Here is a 26,069-nt window from a genome sequence, read left to right on the forward strand (position 1 = left end):
TAAGTTAATTTGTTAGTGGATACACTATTATGTAAGTAGCTTCTCTTGAACTGCCATCCAGTTAGAGAAATCTCTACTGCCTGAAAAGCTCTGGCCCATGACAAGAAGACTTACCCACAACATTTGTAAAACAAATGTTTCAAAGAGGTGAGTCGTGAAAATTCCCTTGAATCTAGAAAGTCTTGAAAAGAAATTGACAGCTAAAAATTATGTACACTATTTTTCTTCCAGATAGCTTTTGCACTCACAGTACAAGATACAGTTTTGGTGAACTGCAAAAGCACAACAAAGAACTAAGTCACTGTATGGTGTTTGTGTGGCAAGGCTTCGGTACCAAAGCAAAGATTAACCTGTTGTCTGTGGAGAACACTGTGGTGACAGAGGTTTTCCCCCTGTAGACTGTGAAGGATCATGCTGCATCCACCCTGTAGCCCATGATGAAGTATGCTATTGGCATGAACTGCAGCCTTTGGAGAGAACCCCTCACAGGAAGTTTTCTGGAAAGACCGTGGGGGACCTGCACTGAAATAGTCTGTTCCTGAAGGACTGTATGCATGGAAGGGACTTCTGTAGCAGTTCTTAAAGAAATGTAGCACATTGATCAGACCCACATTGCGAAGTTCATGAAGGCCTGTATCCCATGGGAGTGACCCTACACTGGAGCAGGGAAACAGAACAACTGGGAACGAGTAGCAGAGAGGAAGACCAAGCAGAACCCCATTCTTCATGTCCCCTGTGCTGACCAGTGAGGAGAAAGTCAAGTCAGCAGTGAAACACAGCCTAGGTAGAAGAGGTTTTGCTTTTATTTCTCAATATTTTACTCTCAATAAGTAGTAATAAATTAAAATTTTCCCAAGTTGAATCTATTTTGCCTGTGAAATAAATTGGTGAGTGATCTCCCTGTCCTTGACTCTACTCATGAGCTTTCCCATCATATTTCCCACCCTGTTCTGCTGAGGACAAGTATAGAGCAGTTTGGGGTACCTGTCACACAGATACGGTCAACCTACCACAGCCATCCACAACCTATTTGCAAAGCTATATGAATTAGCAAAGGTAGGTGGCACTATATGGAATAACTTTACACTTTCTTCTTTTTAAAAACATTTTACCTCTTAGATTTTAGAGGAAATTCAAGGGCGTTACTTGCATTGAATATAGAGAATATAGCATTATTTGTCTTGATATTTTTGCTAATTAAATTTCTGAACACGTGTTTGTTCTTTTTATTTCCAATTTGAACATAACCTACATTGGTTGAAAGAATGTTAACTCTCAAATATCCTTACATGCTCTTCTGTCACTTAAATAAACAAAAATGTGACATCTGTAATTTCTGAAATGCAATTTGTGATTAGATTAAAATTTTTAGAAGTAAATTAGGTTTAGACACAGGTGATTTTTAAAGTACATGTAAATATTTTCATTTGATTATAAAAAGTAATTATGTTGACAAGCAATATGTTTGAAAGTGAAAGTGGGGTTATGAAAAATTAATGTAATCATTGAACTGCTTGATAGCTCTTGAAAATGTGATAATAAAATAAATCAAGGACATGTCACTTTATAGACTAGAAAAAACAAGGTTTGGACAAAAGTAAATGTTCTAAGAAAATCAAATAATGTTATGGAAAAGAAAATGCTGTCACATTCAAATACAGGCTTTAGACATTTATTTCTGACAGATATATCAGATGAAATTCCTACACTTTTGTGCCTGGAACATTTTACCAAATAAAATTGCTGTGATTTAAACAACAGAACATACTAAGCACACAGATTTGAATAACACGGCCTTACACTGAAGTTAAATGTGTAGGTCAATGCTCAGGTAGGTATGGTTTTCTGTTTCTGATCTCTGGGAATTTGGGTAGAACTTGGGTAGAATCTAAACGCTCTGTCCAAAAGTGTAATTCAAAAAAACACTGCTCAGTTATTGCTTAAGGTTGAAACAAAGGTCTGCAATAACATATTTCTGCATACTAAATGCTGCTAAAGTACCTGAAAGCTTAGCCACTGTTTATGGGCCATTGATACCCACATGGAAGAGGTTCAGCCCATGCTAGCAAGCTTGTTCTCTATAATAATATGCTTTCTCTATAGTGGGCACTTTCTTTTTTCTGTCTCATTGATCAAAGGTGATAATGTTGTATGCATGTTAGTATTTTGAGTGTTTAGAGCTCAACAGTTGTGATGATAAGGTCGAGTGCTTATGAGAATGATATGGAAGGCTGACAAGGCAGATATCCCGCTAGGAGTCTGTTGAAGACCAGAATGAAGAAGTTAGACGTAGCATTCTACAAGCAGCTGGCAGAAGTCTCACAATCACTAGACCTTGTTCTCATGGGGGACTTCAACTTACCAGAGGTCTGCTGGAAATGCAGAGGAAACAGTCTATAGGAGGTTCTTGCAGTGTGTGCATAATACAGATGGTAAGTGAGCCTACCAAGAGTATCTTGCTTGACCTGCTGTTTACAAACAGAGGAATGGTTGGAGATGCAGTGGTCAGAGGCCAGTTTGCTAAGAATCAAAAATTGTAATTTCATGGTTAGTTGCTAAACCCAAAGTAAGGAGGGGGATCAGTAAAACCATTGTTACAGATTTCTAAAGGGCAGACATTGGCCTACTCAGGACACTGGTTGAGAGTCTCTTGGGAGACAGTCCTGAAGGGCAAAGGGGTCCAGGAAGGCTGAGCATTCATCAGGAAGGAAGTCTTAAAAGGTGCAGGAGCTGGCTGTCTCTGTGCTGTAGAGAAGATGACTGGCCTGGCTGAACAGGAAGCTTTTGCTGGGGCTCAGAAAAAAAATTCAGTTTATCACTCTTGGAATAAGGGACAGGTGACTCAAGAAGAATACAGAGATCTTGTTAGGTCATGGAGAGATAAAATTAGAAAGGCAAAAGCTCAGCTAGAAATGAATATGAACACCGTTGTGATGTCAAAAAATGTTTTTACAAATACATTAACAATAAAAAGAGAGCCAAAGAGAATCTCCATCCTTTACTGGATTCAGAGAGGAAGATGGTCACCAAGGATGAGGAAAAGGCTAGGCATTTAATGCCTTCTTTACCTCAGTTTTTTAATAGTCAGGCTAGTTGTCCCCAGGTTAACTGCCCCCCTGACCTGGAAGACAGGGGTGGAGGGTTTAATAAGCCCCCCACCCCCCATAATCCAGGAGGAAGCAGTTAAAGACCTGATACACCTCCTGGATACTCATAAGTCTATGGGGCTAGATGGGATTCACTTAAGAGTATTGTGGGAACTGACAGAGGAACTTCTCAAGCCACTCTCCATCATTTATCATCAGTCCTGGTTAACAGGGAAGATCTCAGATGACTGGAGGCTTGCCATCTACAAGAAGGGCCAGAAGGAGGATCAGAGGAACTACAGGTTTGTCAGTCTGAACTTGGTACCCAGGACAATTACGGAGCAGTTAATCTTGAGTGCGCTCACAGTGCATGTCCAGGACCTCTAGTGTATCACTGGAGCCCACCATGGGCTCATAAAAGGCAAGTCCTACTTGAGTAACCAGATCTGCTTCTATGACCAGGTGACCTGACATGTAAATGAGGGAGAGACTGTGGTTGTTATCTACCTGAACATTAGTAAAACGTTCAACACAACATTCTGGAGAAGCTGGTGGCTCATGGCTTAGACAGGTATACTCTCACTGGGTATAAAACTGGCTGGAAGGCTGAGCCTAGAGAGTTGTGGTGAATGGAATTAAAATCCAGTTGGCAGCTGGTCACATTTGGTATTCCCCAGGGCTCAGTATTGGGGTCAGTCTTGTTCAGTATATTTAATAATGATCTAGATGTGGGAATTGACTATGCCCTCAGCAAGTTTGCTGACAACATCACATTGGGTGGGAGTGTCCATCTGCTTAAAGATAGGAAGGCTTTTCAGAGGGATCTGGACAGACTAGATCAATGGACCAAGGACAAACATATGAAGTTTAACGAGACCATGTGCTGGGTCTTGCACTTGGGTCACAACAACCCCATGCAATGCTACATACTTGGAGAGGAGTGCCTGGAGAGGTCCCTGGAAGAAAAGGACCTGGGGGCTTCGTTGACAACTGGCTGAACATGAGCCAACAGTATGCCCAGGTGGCAAAAAACACCACTAACATCCTGGCTTGTGTCAGAAATAGCGTGGCCAGCAGGGGTGGGAAAGTGATTGGCCCCCTGTATTCAATACTGGTGAGGCCACTGTCCTGGTTTGGGCTAGGATAGAGTTAATTTTCTTTCTAGTAGCAGGTAGAATGAAATGTTTGGTAGTTAGGCTGAGAATAGTGCAGACACTACCATGATATTTTTAGTTGTTGCCAAGCAGTCAAGGACTTTTCAGTTGTTCATATTGTCCTGCTAATAGGAGGGTGGGGGATACCCAGAAAGCTGGGAGGGGACATAGCCAGGACAGGTGACCCAAACTGGCTGAAGAGGGTATTCTATGGCAATTATGTCACACTCAGCATAAAGGGGGGGTTGGTGGGGGGAGGACCACTCAGCTCCTGGACTCACGTTTTTTTTGGGACAGTCCAGTTTTGGGATGACTTTGAGCTGTGCAGCCTGAGTTGTGTGGTTCAATGAGAAACTTCATTGTGTATCACCAGTTTTGTATATTTTGCTATAAAGTCCTATTATTATTGTATCTATCTCTCTGCTATCCCAGTAAACTGTCCTTATCCCAACCTGTGAGTTTTGGGTGGTTTTGGATTTCTTTTCCCTCCCTTCTACCCCCTAATTCCACCCCCTACAACCTCTTAGAGAGAGCAGCTGTGTGGTGCTCAGTTGGGGAAAAACTATGACATCCACACATTGAGTACTGTGTTCAGTTCTGGGCACCTCACTACAAGAAAGACACTGAGGTACTGGGGCTTATCCAGAGAAGGGCAACAAAGCTGCTGAAGGGTCTAAAAGACAAGTCTTTGGAGCAGCTGAGGGAACTGGGGTTGTTTAGTCAGAGGAAGAGAACCCTGAGACCTTATCACTCTCTACAACTATCTGAAAGGTGGTTGTAGACAAGTGGGTGCCAGACTCTTCTCCCAAGTAGCTAGAGATAGAATGAGAGGAAATGGCCTCAAGTTGAATGAAGAGATGTTTAGATTGCATGGTATGAAAATTTTCTTCACCAAAAGGGTTGTCAAACATTGGAATAGGCTGCCAAGGGAGGTGGTAGAGTCACCATGCCTGGAGGTGTTCAAAAACATGTAGACATTGCATTTCAGGACATGGTTTAGTAGATATGGTGGAGTTGGGTTGATGGTTTGAGTTGATCTTAGTGGTCCTTTCTAACCTTAAAGTTTCTATGAATCTATGACACTATGATTCTATGCTATCACATACCACAGTCATTCAGAAAACAGAACTCTTATAATCTGTGCAATGTCCAGGCTATAAAGCCGTATCTCACACTTCTCAGGAGAATGTATAAACAGAGACAGGACTGAAGTACATTATTCCTGTTCTAACAGCCATACTAGATGGAGAGGTCATGGGAAGAAGGAAAGAAGAAAAAACATCTAGTAGATGAGCAGTTAGGCAATTGTGTTCTGCTGTCTGCACTCATGATTGAGCATTTTTAATCCAATTACTCAAATTAAAACATATAAACAGTGAGAGTGTAAGGACTGAAATACAGTCTTTCTCTCTCTAGGTAAACCTGAGTGAGAAAAAAAATAATACCCTGATATCCTGTTTATGTTTTATACACCTACTGAAGCAGTTCTTTTTCTATTAGCCTGACAAAGCAAACTGGAAAGGGTACATCTACATGGCTATATTTAGGAAACCAATCAGGATCTTTGATTAAGAACCAGCTCTTCAGTTCTGAAGCCTAGGATTATTATATGATTTTTCTTTAACTTCGTGCACCCCAGACCATGGACAAAGTATAATCAACCATGGGATGGCCAGTGAACAGTCTAGGGGCTAGGGACAGTCTGCAAAGCTGTCTACCCTGCCTCCTGGATATGCTGATTGATTGGGGCTGAGAAACTGAAGGGAAATGAAAGGTAAAGGGGGGAGGGGCTAAAAACATCTATGCCGTTTTTCATAGTCCTCACTGCATCAAAGGCATTGCAGTACAAACATTATGAGATGGTGTGACTCAAATATGTGTCTGTATTTCCCAAATTCATGATAACTGCTTACCCTTGTTCTTACACAAAGTGAAATGAGAGTATCATGTCATTGCCTGTAATAGTAAAGGAATGCATTTTCTGGTAATGAGCCAAAACTTTTCACGGAGGTCAAGAATTGAAGACAGGGGAGAACAGGGACATCAAAAAGGCAGAATTTATGAACCTTTATTAATAGTGGAAATCTGAATATTTCCACTGAATATTTCCACTAAATCTGCTGTCAGAGCACAGACTATAGTCCCAGTAAAGAGAAAATTTGTTATTTTTCTTGTAAACCAAAAACATTCATATCTTACGGCATGTATTTTAAATACATATGTGGTTATGCACTTTGAAGGCAAAAGTAATATTAAAGTACTATGTACACATAGTCCAGTGAATATAATATTTAATTGACTAGAGATGTGTTGCCTCTTACACATAAAAATTATGTTATGTTACCTCTGGATGAACTACATTGATCAGCATTTTATATCTGAGTCCTTTTTTGGCCAAATAATTGCAAAACGACAAGAATACAAGCACATTCTAGAGGACTGATGGCAAAACCAATATGTAGATACTTACACTGTAAAATTAACGAAAACAAAGAAAAAAGGGCTTGTTACACATGGATGTCAGAACTAAATCTAAATTATTGGAAGAAAATGTAATTAGATTTTAGATATAGAAAAAGCAAACTTTGATCTATCAAAAACTAAATTACAAAGGTAGTAGTCCAGTCTATGCAGTCAAATAATAACAAATCTTTGAAAAGAGAAGTATAGCAGAACCATGTGTAATTCACAAAAAGAAACAAAGAATAAATAAATGCTGTATAAGTTATTGTTCTGGTGGTCAGCTGGGATAGAGCTTCTTTCACAAGAAGCTGGGAGGGGACACAGCCAGGACAGATGACTCAACCACCCAAAGGGACGCTTGATACTATATGATGTCATGCTCGGTATATGAGGAGGTGAGGTGGCTGGGGAGGAGGGATCACTGCTCAGAGAATGGTTGGGCATTGGTTTCTAAGCAGTGAGCAAATTGCATTGAATATCATCCACTTTATATAATCTCTTACTAGTATTGGTTTTGTTATTTTTGTCTTGCTTTGCATCAAATTAAACTGTCCTTACCTCAGCCTAGGAGTTTTAACTTTTTCTTCTGATTCTCCTCCTCATTCCACCAGGAGGGGAAGAAATGAATGAGCAGTCACTTAGTTGTCATCTGGGGTTAAACCATAACAATTATGAATGTTAGGGAAGAGTATTTCTAAGAAGAGTTTATTGACTATTTTAGATGTGACTGAATGTTGGTTATAACTGTGATTTCTCAGGAGAATCTTGTAGACAGTAAAAATGTATGGGAACAGGGAAAAAAGAAAAAATGAAAAGTAAAAGAAAATTTTTCATTTAACTAATGTAAATAAAATATAGAAAACAAAACTATTTAAGAGAAGTAGATATAAATCAGAGTCATATATAATATCAGGAATCCAATAGCAGTCAGTATAATTAAAACCATATTAATATATTATTAAAACCATATTAACATATTACCCTCTGAACAACAGTAACTCTATGAAGTGATATTCTTGTAACTTTCTAATATATGGACTTACAAATTACAGATTTCCTGATCCACTACAAGACACAGGAATACAACTCTTTTATTGCTTAGTTTTCAGTTCTTTTACTTGCATTTCAAAGTCAGGCTAACATTTTTGGTGGGGTTGTTTTTTGTTGGGGTTTTTTTGGTGAAAATGGAAGTAACAAAAAAGATGGAGAGTTGAAAAATACAGTACTGAAATACTGTATCAAAACTGTAATCAGCTGGGAGCTGGAGCTGAACAAATTAAACTCACTCTTGGATATCATAATACTTTCACATTTCCTCTTTTATGTAAGGTGATTGAATGTCTTCTATGCTACCTACTTAGGATCACAGACTGTATTTGGTGTCCTTGCAGAATCAGACTTTAATTAAGCTGTGTCTGTGGTAGCCCCATCATAAATTCATTACCATACCAATAATAATATTTAGCAGTATTCCTTCCTGAGAGTTCTAAACAGTTAAGAGGGTAATCATCACTAGTATTACTTTAAATGTGGATTAAATGCAGCATAAAAAGTTGAAGTGATGTTGAAAGTCAGAGTCAGCAGTACAGCTGTAGATAAAATCCGGGTATACTAAGCCTCAATTAACCCATAAATACTGGTTCAGATTCCCTCCCAGGGCACACTGTACAATTTTATTATGAGGTTGGGTTTGGTTGTTTTTTGGTTTTGTTTGTTTGTTTGGTTGTTGTTGGGTTGGGTTTTTTTTTGAGTTTGCTTCTGAAAATAGAAGTAATTTATCAAATTAGAGGGGAAGCTAACAGCTGAATATAACTACTCTGTTCCAACGGAAGAAGTGACACTGACCCAGTCACTAAAGCTAAACACAGACACACTTCTGTATTGAAGGCTACTGATTTCTTTGTTCTTTTATATGCTGCATATAAAGTAATGATATAGGAGAATATATCTATAGTGCTGAATAAAAGTTGGCTTGTACCTAAGGAAAATGATTCCTTGTACCTAAGGAATCTATATTCTATTTCCAGCTCCGCTACAAATATCCTGTGTGATTTAGAAGTACCTTTCAGCCTCACTAAGACACAGTTGTTCTGTATGTAAAAATTTCTTAATGTCTTTGAGATAGAAATAGAATTGCTAAAAATTCTTTGGATCAATGATTTAAAAGCTCTGTGATATTTTTATAAAAAGCTGTACCTGTTTCGCTTGAACAGAAACATTGCATCAATGCTACGCTATCTATCGATACATTTTTAGTGTTGTGCAGAGATCTTGCACTTGTCTTTCAGTTTTGTTGTAGTCCCTACAGTACGTATTAATATTGTTTTATCAAGTATTATTCGGAAGTATGTTTATTATGTGATTAAAAAACTTCAAACTGTCCATGTGCATTAAAATTTATTGCTTTATATGATAACATGAGCATTGTTAATGTACCATGAATATCTGAACATCATTAATGCAATGATAGGAAAGGTCTCAGTCTCTCTATCAACTGTATTTAACTCACTTGACTATACTATATGTTTATGATTTTTTACTCATATTAGCTAAAAGTATAGGGAATATGTCTTTCTTAAAGCAAAAAACTATGACCATAATTATTAACCTACATGTATAAGTATGTATTAGTCATCTCATAAATAAAGATCAGAGGTGTACTCCATAACCCAATCAAGTTTAACATCATAACAAGAGTTACTTGACAGAAAAATAAAAAAGAGAGATTGATCAGTGAAGAACAATACAACTATGAAGAATTACAGCAGTGAAGAAAAATAATTCAGAACAAAATATAATCCCATTAGGCAGCTTCTGATCTCTTAAGATTTGCAAGGCATTTTTTCTGTCAAAAGGTTAGCTGAAAATTTTCACTACACAGCTCCTTTCTCTATGGTAAATTTGCCACTGATGTAATTTGGTACAGCAGTCCTTAATTCTAAATGTAAAAATAACAAAGTTTTATTATTTCTTTGTCAGGTGAGTATTTGTCCTAATGACTATACTCAGTTTTTTTCAGGCTACACTTCTTTAGCTTAAAACTGACTTCTAAGAGGCTTTTGAATGAAAGCAAGGAAAGACTTGAGTATCATTAATTCAATGACAAATATGGTTAAAGAACAGCTTAGTTTAGCAAATTTTGCCCCTACATATTTACTAATGTTGAGGATGCTGAATAAAGAAGTAGATGCAATGTAGAAATTTTACAGCTCTAGGCTGTACTTTTGACAAGCATGTTAATTAGCTTAGAAGTAATTAGAACTAATAAAAAGCAACACTCCAAACACTTTGTGGTTTGTTTCATTTTTATAGGGAAGATTAGAAGTTTAAGGTAACCATTTTTTTCCAGGCTTAAAGAAAAAGCCAAACAATTATTTAAGGTTACTGGAGATTTCTAAAGGGATATAACTCACTGGTGAGGAGTGTGCTTCTTTCACTTCCTCGGCAGCTGTTGCATGGCTGGGTTCTGGAGGAGGAGGGGGGACTGCAAAGGGTGGCTTCTGCAAGAAGCAGCTAGAAGCTCTCTGCTGTCCCCATAGAGTAAACACCAGCCCGCTCAAGGCCGGCGTCATGGTTGACCAAGGCAGAGCCCATTAGCGATGGTGACAACGCATCTGGGAATCACATATAGGAGAAAAAACCCCACAAGCTGCTGCTTTTTGCCATCAGGGTAGGGAGTGAGAAGATGTAAGAAATGGTGCAGACACCAAGGTCAGTGAAGGAAGAGGGGTGGTGGTGAGGCGCTCCAGATGTTGGAAAGAGAGATTCCTCTGCGGCCTGTGGGGAAGACCATGGTGAAGTAGGCTGTCTCCCCACAGCCCATGGATAATGACAGGGAGGTGTGGGTGGAAGGTGTTTTAAGATCTGGTCGCACTTCTCATTATCAGACTCTGGTTTCACTATGTGTGTGTAGTATAGTGTAATAAATTAGATAGTTTTCTTTCCTTTATTCTGTGTTGAGTCTGTTTTGCTGATGACACTAATTGCACAATTAGTCCTTATCTTGTCTCCTGAGCCTCTCAATATATATTTTCTCCCCTGTCCAGCTGAAAAGGAGAGTGATAGAGCAGCTTTGGTGAGCGTCTGGCCTCCAGCCAGGGCAAACCCACCGCACAAGCCCAGCACATACTGAATTAAAAGGTTCAAAATATTACTAGCCCTTACTTTGCTGACCTATTCTTATAAAAAACTTCCTGGAAAAATTCAGTTCTGATTATTTATGTGCACAAAGTCAATATAACAACAACAACAACAACAAAATAAATAAAAGATTTTATGGCTTACTAAATCTTATTAATATGCCTAACATTATTACAACAACTGATAGTTTTTACTGTTTCCAACCTGAATACATAAATAATAAACCCAAGAAAACCGCAAATATATTCTGTGGCTTTAAATTTATGGTGGCTGTTGAAAGCACTAATGAAATTTGATCTATGTGAAGAAATGAAGGGGAGAGGGCTAGCTCCTTATCAGATATTTTTGTGTCTGTAAATTGTAAGGTAGACTTTTTTTGATTAGTAAACTGAAGTATTGCTGTTTTAAAGTTTCTTCATTTTTACAGTACCTCAAAAGGAGATAAATAGAAATATAGATCCTGCATGATTGTAGATTCTGCATTTTATACATGTCCACTGTGAACAGGCAGCTTCAAGAGTGAAAAGCTCACTTGCATTTCAACTAAAGGCTTTGGGATATAAATGTAAATCTTCCAAATACTAGTAGTAGATGCTTTGTTAGGTAATAAAAATTTCTGCACACAATGCATCATGGACAGAAATACAGTCCATAACCTCAACAGGATAATCTCAGTCAATGACCTTCAAGTTTGTCTCCCACTTGCCTCCAGCCATAATCTAGGAGAACCTCTAAGGGAGCTGATAAATGTGAAGGTATAGTTTTTAGCCAAGGAACAAGAGTAAGCACCTGTGTGACAGACAAATATATTCTTTTGGAACAAAAGAATTCTTCAGGTGAAGGATTTTTCTTCTGCATCTTTTAAAGCGCTTTTTGTCACTTTGACAAGTGTCTTTAGAAGGGGTCAATAAGTAATTCTGGGATTCAGTGATCACCTTTCCTTAGTTCAAATCTTCTAGCCTACCTTCAGTTTGAATAAAAATAATTCATATATCTACTAAACCTTTCCAAAAAGCCTTAGGAGCATATTTACTCACAGAAAAGTACAGGGTTGTGTGCATTCATTCCCCAAACTTTCTGTAGAAAAGCTTTTCCTTGGTATCAGTTTTCACCATCAGTAGCTCTATGTTCTCTTTACAAGATCACAGAACTTTTGCCCTTGACAAGATAAACAAATTTTTTTTTCATTGTTTGATTAATCTCTGCTGGAATATTAAAAGCTTCAAGAAGGAAATACTTATATGCACAATAGAAGTTTGTTACTTATTCTGAAAACTACTTGTTCCTTTCCCAAATTAGAAAATACGCCTAGACAATGGTTATTTTATTATTCTTTAATTATTGTGGTTTTTTTTAATAAAATCCACCTCACATACAGATTTCCTGGGAAACATTTGGAGCTAGCCTTTACACTAGGTGTTTGGAGTCATAGCCAGCTGTATGGGGCTGAGTTTTATTGAAGCAACTATCTGCTTCCCACTGACTACTATGCATAATGGAAAAATGAACCCACAAAGCTAGACTTTAGCCTAGTTCCAGGCAAATCAGTCACAATTTTAAAAACAAGATACATATTTTCTTTGGGTGAAAGCAATATGGGAATTTTCAACAAAAATAATTTTCTGTGCTTAGGAATAGTAGGAATAAGAAAATGTGAGATGAAACAAAGAAACAAAATGTATTTTTTGTTTTGGAAGGAACTTTTAAATAATCCCCAATGCAAAAAGAATGGTTTTGTTCTTATTTTGCATTAAAATCCCCTTTATTTTTCACAATAAATTCACTGTGTTTAAATGGACATTCTTCAAGGCAGAAGTAGTAGATTTTACTTGTAGCAACCATGACTTGGAGCAGACTGATACTCTTGATAAAATCATCTAGAAATCCACTGAGGTCTTACAATGCACAAAAGGAAAAGTTTGTAGTGGCTCATATAGAGTTTGATAAATTGCAAAGAAGCCATCAAACAATACCTGGGGTTTAAAAGTTTTTTTCATTTAGAGATGGGAAAAAAAAAGGTTTATGTCCAAACAAAGGAATTAAGTTTTCACAGAACAGAACAACATATGAATTCATTCACCCTGAAAAAGTAGACAGTCCACAGAAATAGAAAAAGAAAAAATATATTTTCTGGTTAATGGTTCATTATATTAATGGCTGGATATATAGAAGGAAAAAATATCCTGCCTTAATGTAAAACTTTAGAAAGGAAATACAAACAACTGCTGAACTGTATTGAGTATTTTGATATCAGAAACCTTTATCTTCTTTAAGCTGATTTAGATTTCAGTGAACTAGAAAATAAGAAGAAAGCTCATACTAAACCAAGGGAACATTGATGATTAAACAATTCTAAATTGTGTCTGAGCTTGCTAATCAACCAAAAAGAACTTTTTAAAAACTTCAGTTTATAGGGGTATGATTGCTCATTATCACAGGAAGAAATGATTTTTCATTTGTTCAGAGTGCATTAGGCTTGGGAGTTGATCAGTCTGCATATACTGAAGAAACGTGAGCATAATATGAACTAAATTCTTTTTATCATTTGGAAGCAGTCAGTGAGACTGTATGGAATTGCTGGCAGCTTGGTGCAAGACATACTTTCTCCTGACCTATCATCAGTAAAGTTGATTAGTGATTTCCCTAGCCTACAAAGCATCAGACCTCTACTTTAAGTACACCAGGTAAAACATAAATAACCCCCACTTCTTCTTAATATTTCCTACCTTGCCAAATGTAAGGGATCACTGAACACACTGAAAGTCTGCCATTGAGTGGAACAAGGTGCTTAGCACAAGTCATTTCTTTTCATTACACTGACCTCTACAAATGGCCTCATGTCTTTATTAGCAGTTCAGATAAGGTAGAAGACTGGGCTTGCTTTGGGGGGACAAAATAAACAATCATCTTAAACTCTCTCAGTGACAGTAGACAATTCAGTCTGATAGTGTGGAGACCGACGATGCGCAGCATGCGATTCAATATATGAATTAACGTGAAGCCATTTATTAAGAAAAAGCACACAGATTTTATACATTAGTTACTGCAAACGTGGCAAGTAGATAACTGCTAATTGGTTACTCACACTGATCACACTAAGTTGATTGGTTAGTAAATATAACAGGTTCTGATAAGCATATCCTAAACCTAAGCATTATTAGTTTCTCTTTGATGTCTATAACTATCTGCACACCTGCTGTGCTGACCATTTATTATGAGTGGTTCATGACATGTTCTCTTGCTCCCAAATACCTTCCCACAACTCCTTCTTGGTTTAGGGCAGTCTGTACCCCTGCCTTCAAGGCCATTGTGTTTTCTGAATGTGATTACAAAAAACCCTCCAGAATGAGTAACTTTCCTGTCCCATGGGAATGTGAGGATATTGTCAAGGACAATCCCTTCCGTGAGGGGAGTCAGGTTGCTGGTAGACCTGCTGCCTTCCCCAACATGATGGCTTATGGTTAGATTTGTAAAATGGATCCCACAATATTAGGCACTGTTTCATCATTTGCTCAATCCAGAGTCCAAAATGGTGCCCAAATGTGTCTATTTTGGGAGTTTGGTTTGGGTTTTTTTTTGTTGGTAAAGTTAAGCACTCCTGATTTTTTATTTTCAAAGATAATACTTAACCCTTCCTATGAAATAATAATTTTCATTCTTTTGTAATACAAATAGTAGTCCCATGATAGATAAAGTATCAACTGTCCCTGAAAGCCAGGAATTAATCAGAAAATGTGTTACAGAGAAAGACTTTCTTCTGACCTCATTAATTGTGGAAAGAATTTGAAGTGGGGATAAAGCTTTTCCTCCTCTTTGTTCAGGTGTTTGGGAATATGAAAGATATGGATTTGAAACTGTTGCAGAAGAGTAAATGGGTCTTGGGACTTCCACTTCCTAGGTGAATTTTGCAACTACCATGCTGTTGTATAAAAATTGCAATCTGCTATTTTTTTTAATGCCATCAGGTCTGAGGGAAAATTGGGAGGAAAAAAAATCAATCATCTGAGCCGCCTGAACACTATATTTGGATGAATGATAATATACACATTTATATATATTTAAAAGCATAAAATGAGAAGTCTTTGAAACAATGGTTTCCTCCTTATTTTTTCACCATCCATCTCATTAAAAGATTGACCTATTAGCTAACACTCTGACAAAGAGGACAATGCCCCATAACTACCCATAACTCACACCCCAAAGGTATCCATCTTCCTTCCAAAACCAGATAATGCCTAAAGGCATATTTACTTGAAATTAAACAATGTATTCAGAGAAAAGCCTTGGTTTTGTCATCCTGTGTCATGATAAAACTGTTTTATAAGACTGTATTAGCCAAATTTAAAAAAGCAAAAGTTCTAAAAATTCTCCTTTCTTTTCACTTTTTCAAAAACTAAAAAGGGAACTCTAGAAAACAAACTAATAAAAAATCCCAAACAAACCCATTCCCTTCTGTCCTACAAAATGCACCAACACATCTATGTTCAGTGAAATGTGTGTTCCAGCATGACATAATCATGGTCCTCACTATTGTATTCTAACCACTGTAAAAAAACTACAGGTAAATGATGTCCCCAGTGTAGAAGTGCTTTTCCCCGTAATAATAAAAAGTACTACTTGTGGAATTATTTGCAAATAACAAATAGGATTAGAAACTAAATCAGGTGGTAAAAAGGACAACCATATTTTCATCAGGTGGAAATGAGCATAGTTTCACTGGAGACAAAGGAACCTATTTATATTACCTGAAGATTTGGTTATTGTTTGATATTCAGGGAGCTCAGCAATGAAAGAGCTGTAAGGCAAACAGTAAAACGGATGAGACAAAGGAAGAAGTAAGGAATGAGAAGGCAAGCAGAATACATATTCATTCTAATCATGCAGATCATCTGTCCCTCCAGAAACCCCAGAAACCACAAAGAAGTCACAGATCCATTGAAAAGGCCTAGCATACTTAAGGAAAACTCACTCCACCTCATTATAGCCCTTCCTGAGGCTTGTCTCACTCTCTTCTTCCAAGTCACATAGTGGAACAATTATCTAAGCATATAACTGCACCATGATCTGAGTCTTGGTTTGGGCCCTAGTTGCTGCTGCAGTTTAAACCATAATAATTAAGGTAATCACAATTAAAAAAATGGTTTTAAGATAAGCCTGAATAATATGAGTTTATGCTTTATGGTGCCTGGATTTTTTTCTGCTAACTAGTCTTCTAAAAGAACAATATTTGCTAGCCACAGAAAAATGTATGCAGCACTCCTGTTAAAAATAAACAATAGCCCTATATTTATAACAGGATAATTAAAATGTTGCAAATACTGGTATGAAAGGATCCCATTCAAAAGCCATTAGTATGCTTTACAGTGCATTTCTTTCCATTTACTGAAATGAGCCACAAGAGTAGGACTTAACATACTAAGGGAAATTTGGGCATGTCTACCTACATTAAGTGCAGGTTGTCATGTCAGCTTTGCCCACAGCTGGAGCTGGCAGATGAGGTTTATTAGTACAAGCCAGCTGCTTACTGATGTTCCTGAATGCAGCTCAGAATGGAGGTAGTTTATTTCCATTTTATGATCAGTGCTAATATAAGGCATGTATGTTACTCTCTATATGCCTGTGATTATAATGTTTTCTATTGATCATTCTATGCACATTTGAGTCCCACATAATGCAGTCATGATATTTCGACCTTAATTTAACACTTCAAGAAGCATCTTCCTTAGTATAAATGATTTGGTTTAGATTGGGAATAGACAGCTGCTGATTCTGTCACACACCTGTTATTTCTAGAGAAAAATGTACATTACTCTTTGAACTTTTCTTTGGGATTCATATGTTCATGTGTTATGAGAAATTAGGATACATAAATATCTAAATCTAGTGGGGTTTTCCTGTATAGGTCTGTAATCATGGCAGGGCATTGGAACTAGACCTTTCTATTATTCTATAATGATTCTATGATCAAATCTCATTAAAAAAAAAAGCTTATTAACTTTAATTAGTTTTAAGTGGAGATGTTACTGAGGAGTAAACTCTTACTGCTGTGAACTACTGCCACTCCTTCAGATGCAGTAGGCCTTATTCTGGGAGACACGTAGCTAAACTGCTAAAATCAATTGTGTAGCAGAATAAACCCATTATACCCATTTACAAGAAGGGTCAGAGGAAGGATCCAGTCAACTACAGGCCAGTCAGTCTGATACCAGTGCCAGGGAAGATCATGGAACAGGTCAGCTTGAGTGCTATCACACAGCACATGCATGACAACCAAGTGGTCAGACCCAGTCAACATGGGTTTACAAAAGGCAGGTCCTGCCAAACTAACCTGATTGCCTTCTATGACAAGGTGACTCACTTAATGGATGAGGGAAAAACTGTGGATGTAGTGTACCTTGACTTCAGCAAAGTCTTTGACACCTTTTCTCACAGCTTTCTGCTTGAGAACCTGGCTGCCACTGGACCCTCTGCTGGGAAAAAAACTGGCTGGATGGCCGGACCCAAAGGGTGGTGGTAAATGGAGCTAAATCCAGCTGGAGGCCAGTCACAAGTGGTGTCCCCCAGGGCTCAGTCCTGGGTCCAGTTCTGTTCAATATCTTTATCAATGACCTGGATACATTCACACACAGAGGAGGGAAGAGAGGGGAAAGAGGAAAAAAGAGAACACAAAGGCAAACCTCATGGGTTGAGATACAGACAATTTACTGGGACAGCAAAGGTAATGAGACATAATAACAGGACTTTATAGCAAAATATACAAAACTGGTGATACACAATGCAGTTTCTCACTGAACTGCACAACTGAGACCATACAGCTTAGAGCTGTCCTGAAGCCAGACCATCCCCAAGCTGCACGTCCTGGAGATGTGCACTCCTCCCACCACTAGCCCCCTTTTATGATGACCATGATGTCATAATATTGAATACCGCCTTTGGCCAAATTGGGTCACCTGTCCTGCCTGTGTCCCCTCCCAGCTTCCTGGGTTCCCCCCACCTTCCTCTTAGAAGGCAAAATGAAAAGCTGAAGAGTCCTTGACTGCTTGGCAACAACTAAACCATCAGCATGTTGTCAGCACTGCTATCTTTCCTAATTCCCAAACACAGCACTGCACCAGCTACTAGAAAGAAATTTAACTCTATCCTAGCTGAACCCAGAACAACTATGAAAAAATGGCAATTTTGATGTCCAGTACACTAGTGACTATGCCAGTCCTACTTACCCATTACTCATGCAAACACAAGAAGAAATGAAAATGGTTCCTGAGTTCATCTTCTCAATGTAAAACTACTAAGTATTTTTCCATTGCAGAATTCTGTATTAGATAGATCGTAGACTCTCTGAAGAACAGCAGGACAAGACAATATAATAACAAACAATAAAAAGTATGAAATAATTTTTTTCATTCTATAAGAAAGTCACTAGGAACTGCAAATAATAATGCCTCTCAATACTTCTGTGTGGGAAGAAAAAGTTATATGATCCTGTCAGTAAGGACAAAAATATTCAGTGTCTTAACTATGATGAATTCACTCTGGTGTATGAATGTTAACCCTCGAGAGAGGAGCAATGGCCTGTTTTTCATGTAGCAAAAGAATGACCTCATTTAGAAAAAAAAAACAGTTTTAAAATGAATCTGAGCAAACTATTCAAATTAACTCCATATCTAGTATTACAGATTCAAAGGTTTCTAGGATATTTATATTTCTATATAAAATTTTGAGTGTTTTGAGTCTTGCAGTTCATTTATCTCTAGTAGAGGCAGAAGGATTCTTATATCTACTTGCATTAAGTATGGAAGATTTTACATCAGCAGTCAAGCAGGAATGATATATTTCTGTTCACACTGAATTTAAGAAAGGGAACAGGTAGATAAAAATGCTTCCTTTAAATATTCTACTGACAGAACTATAGATATAAAATCTGGGGTAAAAGTGGTGTAAACATTTCACAATTACATTATTCTGAATTTGTGAAACCACAGAAAATGATTGAATCATTTTCTTAAGTTCTTCAAATGAGTCTCCAAGGCACTTGGTGTTTTGAAACTCATATAGGTTTTGAAGCTTAATATTCATCCCCTTTTCAGACTTCGCCACTATCATGTTATTTGCTTGTTAATTCATAATTCTTCTACTATCAGCAACTCAATGCATCTTTAAAAGGGAGCTCCTATTGTTCCAGGTAGAATTTTTAAAGAAGTAATTTAAAATAAATAAATAATGGGAATTTAAAAAAATAAAATCCCACCAATCCTCCCCCCAAAAACCTTCTGTTATTGGAACAGGAAAACAGAACAAATAATGAAGTTGGAAGGCTTGCTTTCATGCCTTATCTTTGTTTTCACTTCATCGTGTATGAGGATCTTATCATGGTATCATATTTGAACTGCTAAAATACTGTTCACTGTATTTCAGCAAAATAAACAGATTTTTTTTATTCTCTTCCTCCTCCCTAAAGCTTATATAGGAAAACCAAAGAAATCTCTGACATTTTGAAAGAAAATTATGTTGCAATATTTTTAAACTGCAGTTTGGTAAAGGTTTTTGTTTTTTTCTGAGTATTCAAAGTAGGTGTAAATATTTATGTGTTGGGATGACTGTCTTATAACTTTTACTTTCACTAATATTTTTTTCAATATATTTTTTGTTGTGGCATTATTGTTTATAGATAATTTTAAAGCAAATGCAACAGACCTAATTATAAGAGATTAAGGCATAGGTTAAATTTGCTCTTAAAACAAACAAGGAAATTATGGATGTTTTCCGTTTGCATTTTTCATAAATTTTGTTTTTAACACCTTGGATTGGATTAGCTGGAAGGGTTTTTAAGGTTGGATTTTTATCTCTGATTTCAAATATGTACTTCAGATTGTACAGGACCTCAATTGTTCATTTTATCATAGAATGAATCAATGTCTATGTTAATGATGTGGGAAGAGTACTTTTGTCATATGAAATATATATATGCACTTAAATGTAATGAAAATTTCCATCAACACTGTTTTCAACTATGACGGGAAGTCTGAAGTCATTAACTGCTTTAAGAACAGAACTGGATATGTTACTCTGTTACCCTGAACTTGCCTGTAATTACAAGCTCTACACTGCGCTGGCACAGCCTCACCTTGAGTACTAGCAGCAGTTTTGGGCACCACAGTACGAGAGGCACATAAAAATATTGGAGAGTGTCCAGAGGAGGACAACGAGGGTGGTAAAGGGTCTGTAGGGAAAGTCTTACGAGGAGAGGCTGAAGTCCCTTGGTTTGTTCAGCCTCTAGAAATGGAGGCTGGGGGAGACGTCATTGAAGCATATGGCTTCCTGACAAGGGGGAGCGAAGGGGAAGGCAGTGACGTCTTCTCTTTGGTGACCAGTGATAGAAGCTGAAGGAACTGCATGAAGCTGTGACAGGGGAGGTTTAGGCATGATATTAGGAAGAGGTTCTTTACTGAGAGGGTGGTCGAGCACTGGAACATGCTCCCCAGGGAAGTGGTCACAGTACTGAGCCTGACTGAGTTCAAGAAGTATCTGGATAATGCACTTGGTCACATGCTCTGACTTGGCTGGCCCTGTATAGAGCCAAGAGTTGAACTTTGTGATCCTTATGGGTGCCTTCCAACTCAGGATATTCTATAATACATTATATATTCTCAAATCTGTGACTGATGTAACACATTTCTTCAAAATAAAGACTTTTACTCAGTACAGCCTATAAAACTGAATACGTCTGCCAATTTCTCCATTAAAACTTTGCTGATAGGCTTTACTTAAATTACATCAAACTTCAAATTTTCTACAATGATTCCAAAAGCATGGCCATGCATAGAAATAAAAATGATTAATTAAAGATATGTTTGAACTGACACTATGCTTGAATTGTAAAGCTCACTGTAATATTCCAAACAATTCAATATTCTTTTTGAATCCTCAAACCTTAATTTCCAAAGTAGATGCAATGCTTGCTATAACCCTGATCAGAATTCTAAGTGGTAATCCTTCCAGAGAAACTAGAAACTTAAACAAGGTATTTCAAAAGTTTTAGCCTAAGCATACAGGAATAGCTGCTGTGTTCATCTTGTTATGTCCTACTGTGCCTCTAAGAAACCACAGTTATGAAAATGTGTAAGATGGCTTTCATTTTCTGGATGAGTAGGCCTTCCAGGGGCCACCAGACAAAAGTTTTTATAGTTTCCTTTATTTCTGCGCATATATATTAGTTTCTTGATTTTGGGAGGGAGGAGAAATTGTAGCAGGAGTGTTATATTTTGTCTATAAAAAACTTCCCGCAGGAATTCTTAGCAGAATTCATCTTTATGCCAAGGACATGGCATTTTGAGTACGGCTTTTTGTTCTGAAGCTCAGGAAAGTTCAGATTAACTTGATATTAAAAACTAATCACCATTTCAAAATGGAATTGGTAACATGGAAATGAGAGGTCTATTCCCTTCACACTATTCTTTAATCGGAAGTATTCCCTAGAATTTTGAAGATCATGACACTTGCCACTTTTAGAAGCATGAGTAATGTGAATTGCTTGAAATATAAATGGAAAATGACCAGTTCAGCACCTCAAGAGAGCTTTTAATCTATAGCTAAACTGACAGTGAGACAGGCTAGAGAACATTTAATAACATTGCAAACACATTGGTGGATCCAAACAATGGATTAAAAAATAGATATTTTCACTTCTGAAAATTACTAGGAAACAGCACTATATCATAAATTTTTATTTAACTAAAGCAGCAACCTGGGAAAAAAAGTGTGTTTCCCCAGGAAGGAGCAGGGAAGGTTTCCTTTTTATAACTGCTTTTAAAACATAACCTAGAAAACTTGACTAAATGTCAGGGCCTGCTGGCAAAATCATTTCGGCTGAGTTGATTTAGCATCAGTGCAGTTATATCCCAGCTTTTGATAAAGACTTTTGCTAGAAAACCAATCATGCAAGATTACCAGGCAATTAAAAGTATGCTAGGATATGCTCTTATGGTTTAAGTCAAGAAAAAAAATCCTTACAAGATGGAAATGTGGGTAAGAAAAAGAATAAGTCAAGGATTAACGAACAGTCTAGGATACACTGAATAGTAATAGTAAAAGAGATTTCTACATTAAATAATTCTTAAAAACAATAACTTATCTTCAAAATAAGGAGAAGAAGAAATATTATATCCTGTATTCCAAAGCACAGAGATATAAAGTAGATGAAATCTGGTCTGAAAATAGAAATCTGGCTGAGAATGTGTGTAAAACTGTCTTACAGCTATTAATATTAGAAAATGATAATCACTTCTAAATCAATGAGGCATGAATGCAAGAGTGCACAAAGCTAGAAGCTGTAAGAAGCAAGACTAATTTATAACGTGAGTATGTTACAAGCATGTGACAATCATTTTAATACATGTATCTGAAAAACAGCCAAATGCCAGAGTTCATACCTTCTTTCTGTTTCTGAATGAGTGAAGTTTTAGTTCATTAGTCAGTCATGTAGTATGAACTGGTAGCATGGATTAAATACCAATAATGAAGTCAGGGATACTTTGCCTTTGGAAGAGTAGTACTGAAAACATAACACAGAAAAATACTACCGTTCTCCACGAATCAGCATTGACAAAATCAGTACACCTTTTTTATGCTTTACTACCAATAAAGGTAGTCGTTGATTACAGGATCTCTCCTTGTCCTTATCTTATCTCCTAAGCCTCTCAATATATATTTTCTCACCGGTTCAACTAAAAAGGGGAGTGATAGACCAACTCTGGTGGGTGTCTGGCCTCCAGCCAAGCCTAAGCCGCCACAGTAAAATAAAAAGCTTTTATTATTTTAGTCTTTGATTAAGAAATTAGGAGTTGCTAGTGGTTATTCACACTTATAATGACTTTTTTAATATCCACTATTCTATTTATCAAATAGCTGATGAAAGTGCAAATAAATGGCATCAGAACAATCATACTTTCTCTTAAAGATAGAGACACAGAAAACTAACAATAAATAAGTCAATAAATAAATGCAAGGCCAAAAGACAAACTGCTAAAAAATGAACAAGTTGAATGTGCAAATATGAACAAAAGATTTCCATTATTCATTGTGAGGCAAAATAGTGAAAGTATAAAGTTACCAAAAACATTGAAATGATTTTGGCATTGGTAAGATGTATTTCAGGGCTAACCAAAATGCCAACAACTACAAGCAGGATTTAAAACTCTTAGTCAGAGGAAATGTTCCATGGCTCTAGAGACATACATAGTTGAATCAGGCTGCATATTATTGTTGATTTACAGAGATGACAGAGACAAAGAGACCAACTACAAAGCTGTTACGTTTGTTCCTGGTAGAATAAACTAACCAGCAAGCTGAACTCTGAAAAAGACCTGGATTGCTAATATGAGATGAATTTTGGGAATTTACACTGTACAACAAGAGTTTATGACTTCAGTTTAATAACCTACATCTCTAAATATTCCGGACAACATGCAATAATGGAAAGCACTGTTTCAAACTAAATACCCAGCTTTATGGACAGAATGGAGGTCCAAGTAGCTTAAGATAGCAACAGCAATGAATTTGTCCTTGCTATGTACTTTTTCTGTATTTCTTCTAGTAGCCAAATTTCACTACTCCTTTTTTTTATATTAACTGAAATAGTTGAAGATATGTAAGTAATGTATGATATCCAAAGCTTTCTCAGAACTATATTGTTTGGTGTCTGGTTTGCATCTTTACATATCTTTACAGAAGAAAGAAAAATGTGTCTTTAGTACGTACGGTACAGAGTTTTAATTCACTTCCAAACTAACAATAAAAACAAACAAACAAACAAAACCTACCCAAACCCAAAAATCACATAGAAAATGGGTGAGAGAACTAATCTTAATTTCACATAAATTCAATTCAGTTTTTCCCTAGGAAAACCTACTAACTTTTTGGATTGTCTGTATAAATGTATCTTCTCCCTCCCAGAAGTTCTTGGATTAGGCAAAGGCCCCTATGAGGAATTGTACCTGCAGATAGGAGGCTTTGATATTGCTGGTAAAATGTCTGATTTACCCCTGTCAGTCAGGAGAGTAAATCACAGCAGATCTCTACCTAACATCCTTCAAGTTACTCTTTCTTGATACCTTGACCTTGAGAGTCACAGCTGGCACATCCCTGATTATGAAATCTGCATTACCACACTAACACATGACAAAAAAATGTAACTGAACAAAACATGTGTCTGATATTTTCTGCACCTACAAATCAAATTCAGTTTTCAAATAACGGAATAATTTTATGAAGAAGGAAAGGCTGACACAGCAATATTCATATACATTAGAAGCAGAAAATCCTTAGAAATGTGAGAAGAAAACTATAGAATTTTCTGTAACTTGCAGTAAACAAAGACAAACTTACAATTTATAATTAATACTCCCAGAGGTGTAAAAAAAGACCAAACAAACCACACAACAAAATACCTACTCAGGTCTCTTAAGGACATCAGAAAGAATACATGTGGCTTCATGTAGATGCCCTGAATGGCAGGATTTTTTGAAGACTTTTTTTTTTAGAAATATATCTCATAGGGTTAATTGTTTCAACAGCACCTGGAAAAAATGTACAAGCATTGCTTAATCTGAAGTGCAGTAGAGAAAGAAATTATAGAATGCATCTCTCTTTAGTAACTAATGAATATATACCTTTCCAAACACACAAAAAAATAGCAAGTCCTTCTCTCCAAGTTGAATATTATCTTAAACTGGAAGTGTCTTGGTGTGGGATTAATTTTGACAGACTAAAGTATTTTGCTATTTAACACATGATTTGCATGTAGTTTATTATAATAGTAATAAAGCTTTTGACTTTCTTTGCAAAACACTTTGAAATCTGTTAATTAAAAACACTATAAGAAAGCCAGGTGTTATTATCATTACTATTGTACATGAAATTTAAATGACAGAAGTTCACACTGAATTATACATTGTAACACACTAACAGTAAGAAGTGGAAAAATAAGGAACATTTTACAAGGACTTCTACTCTAAAGCAATTTATTAGGGGAGAGGAGAACAGAACTCCTGGTGGTTCTAATGTCTTTCCTAGGTAATTATTCAGCTGCATGTACAATTAACTGGTAAAATAAAGTATGCAAATTAAGTAAGCATTATGGTTTACCAGTCACATGTAGTTATTTCATGTGAATATACTTCTGTTGCAGCCATTCTGGAAAGTATTTAAAGAAAAAGAGCATTAAAAATATCAAAAGATCAGGCAAGATTTCATTTTAATTTAAGCAAGATGGAATCATCATAAGACTACAATTTAAAGCCATCAGATTATTAAAAGAAAAATAAAGTGAGAATTGATATAAGCGTTACCTCCTTTTCACTTCACTAACACAATTTGTTTGTATGAAAGAATATGTGCATCTTCTAATGCTTGAGAAAAGGTTCCTGATTCATTTGTCTGAGAAGTGTTAAAAATGTGTTTGATTCCATTGGTGAGATTAAGCTCCTACTGTGGTAAGACATAGGTTGTAAAATGAGTATACATAATGATGGAATGGTTTGCAATCAAAAAAGTGAGAGGCTACAGGAAGTATAGTAATTTTCTCTGTTCAGAAATCTAATAGTGGGAAAAAGAGTATGGCAAGGTATTAGGGAGTCCCATAAGACAGGAAATAGATGGGTAAGTAATGTGAATTTAGTAATTCCTTTGCCCAAGGTAACTTAATGTTGCCAAGTGTTAGAAACAAGCCTCAAACTTTAAAAACAATAATTAACCATACTGTATCTCAGAATTTGCCAAGTTTTATCTGGATTTGTTTGATCTTGAACATGTTGTAGCATAATTTCACATGTATTTCAAAATTAAGAAAATTCTACTGTGTGTCCACTTTGTTTATGATGAGTATTGCCTAGGCTAGCTGTTTTACAGAATGGTCAGGCTTATTGCTTGTGTTGTGATTTTGATCTTTTAAAAGGCATATTATCTAACTGGCCTATACCTTAAACTTTTATTTTTTCTTTTGCAATTGCATGGTTCTTATCCTTATTCTTTACTATATAAAAAGCCCCCAAAACCACAAAGCAACAACAACAACAACAACAAATAAAACCTAACCCGAACCAGACTAACAAACCTCTGTAAGTAAACTATGTGGACTAAAAGTGATTATGATGTTAGCATGTAACTCTTTAGCAATTACAGGGTTGACAATAATAAGCTTGAGCAATAACCCTGAGGACTGAAGCAGAAG

The sequence above is a fragment of the Gallinula chloropus genome, assembly GCF_964237585.1.
Source record: "Gallinula chloropus genome assembly, chromosome: 3".
Lineage (NCBI taxonomy): Eukaryota > Metazoa > Chordata > Aves > Gruiformes > Rallidae > Gallinula > Gallinula chloropus.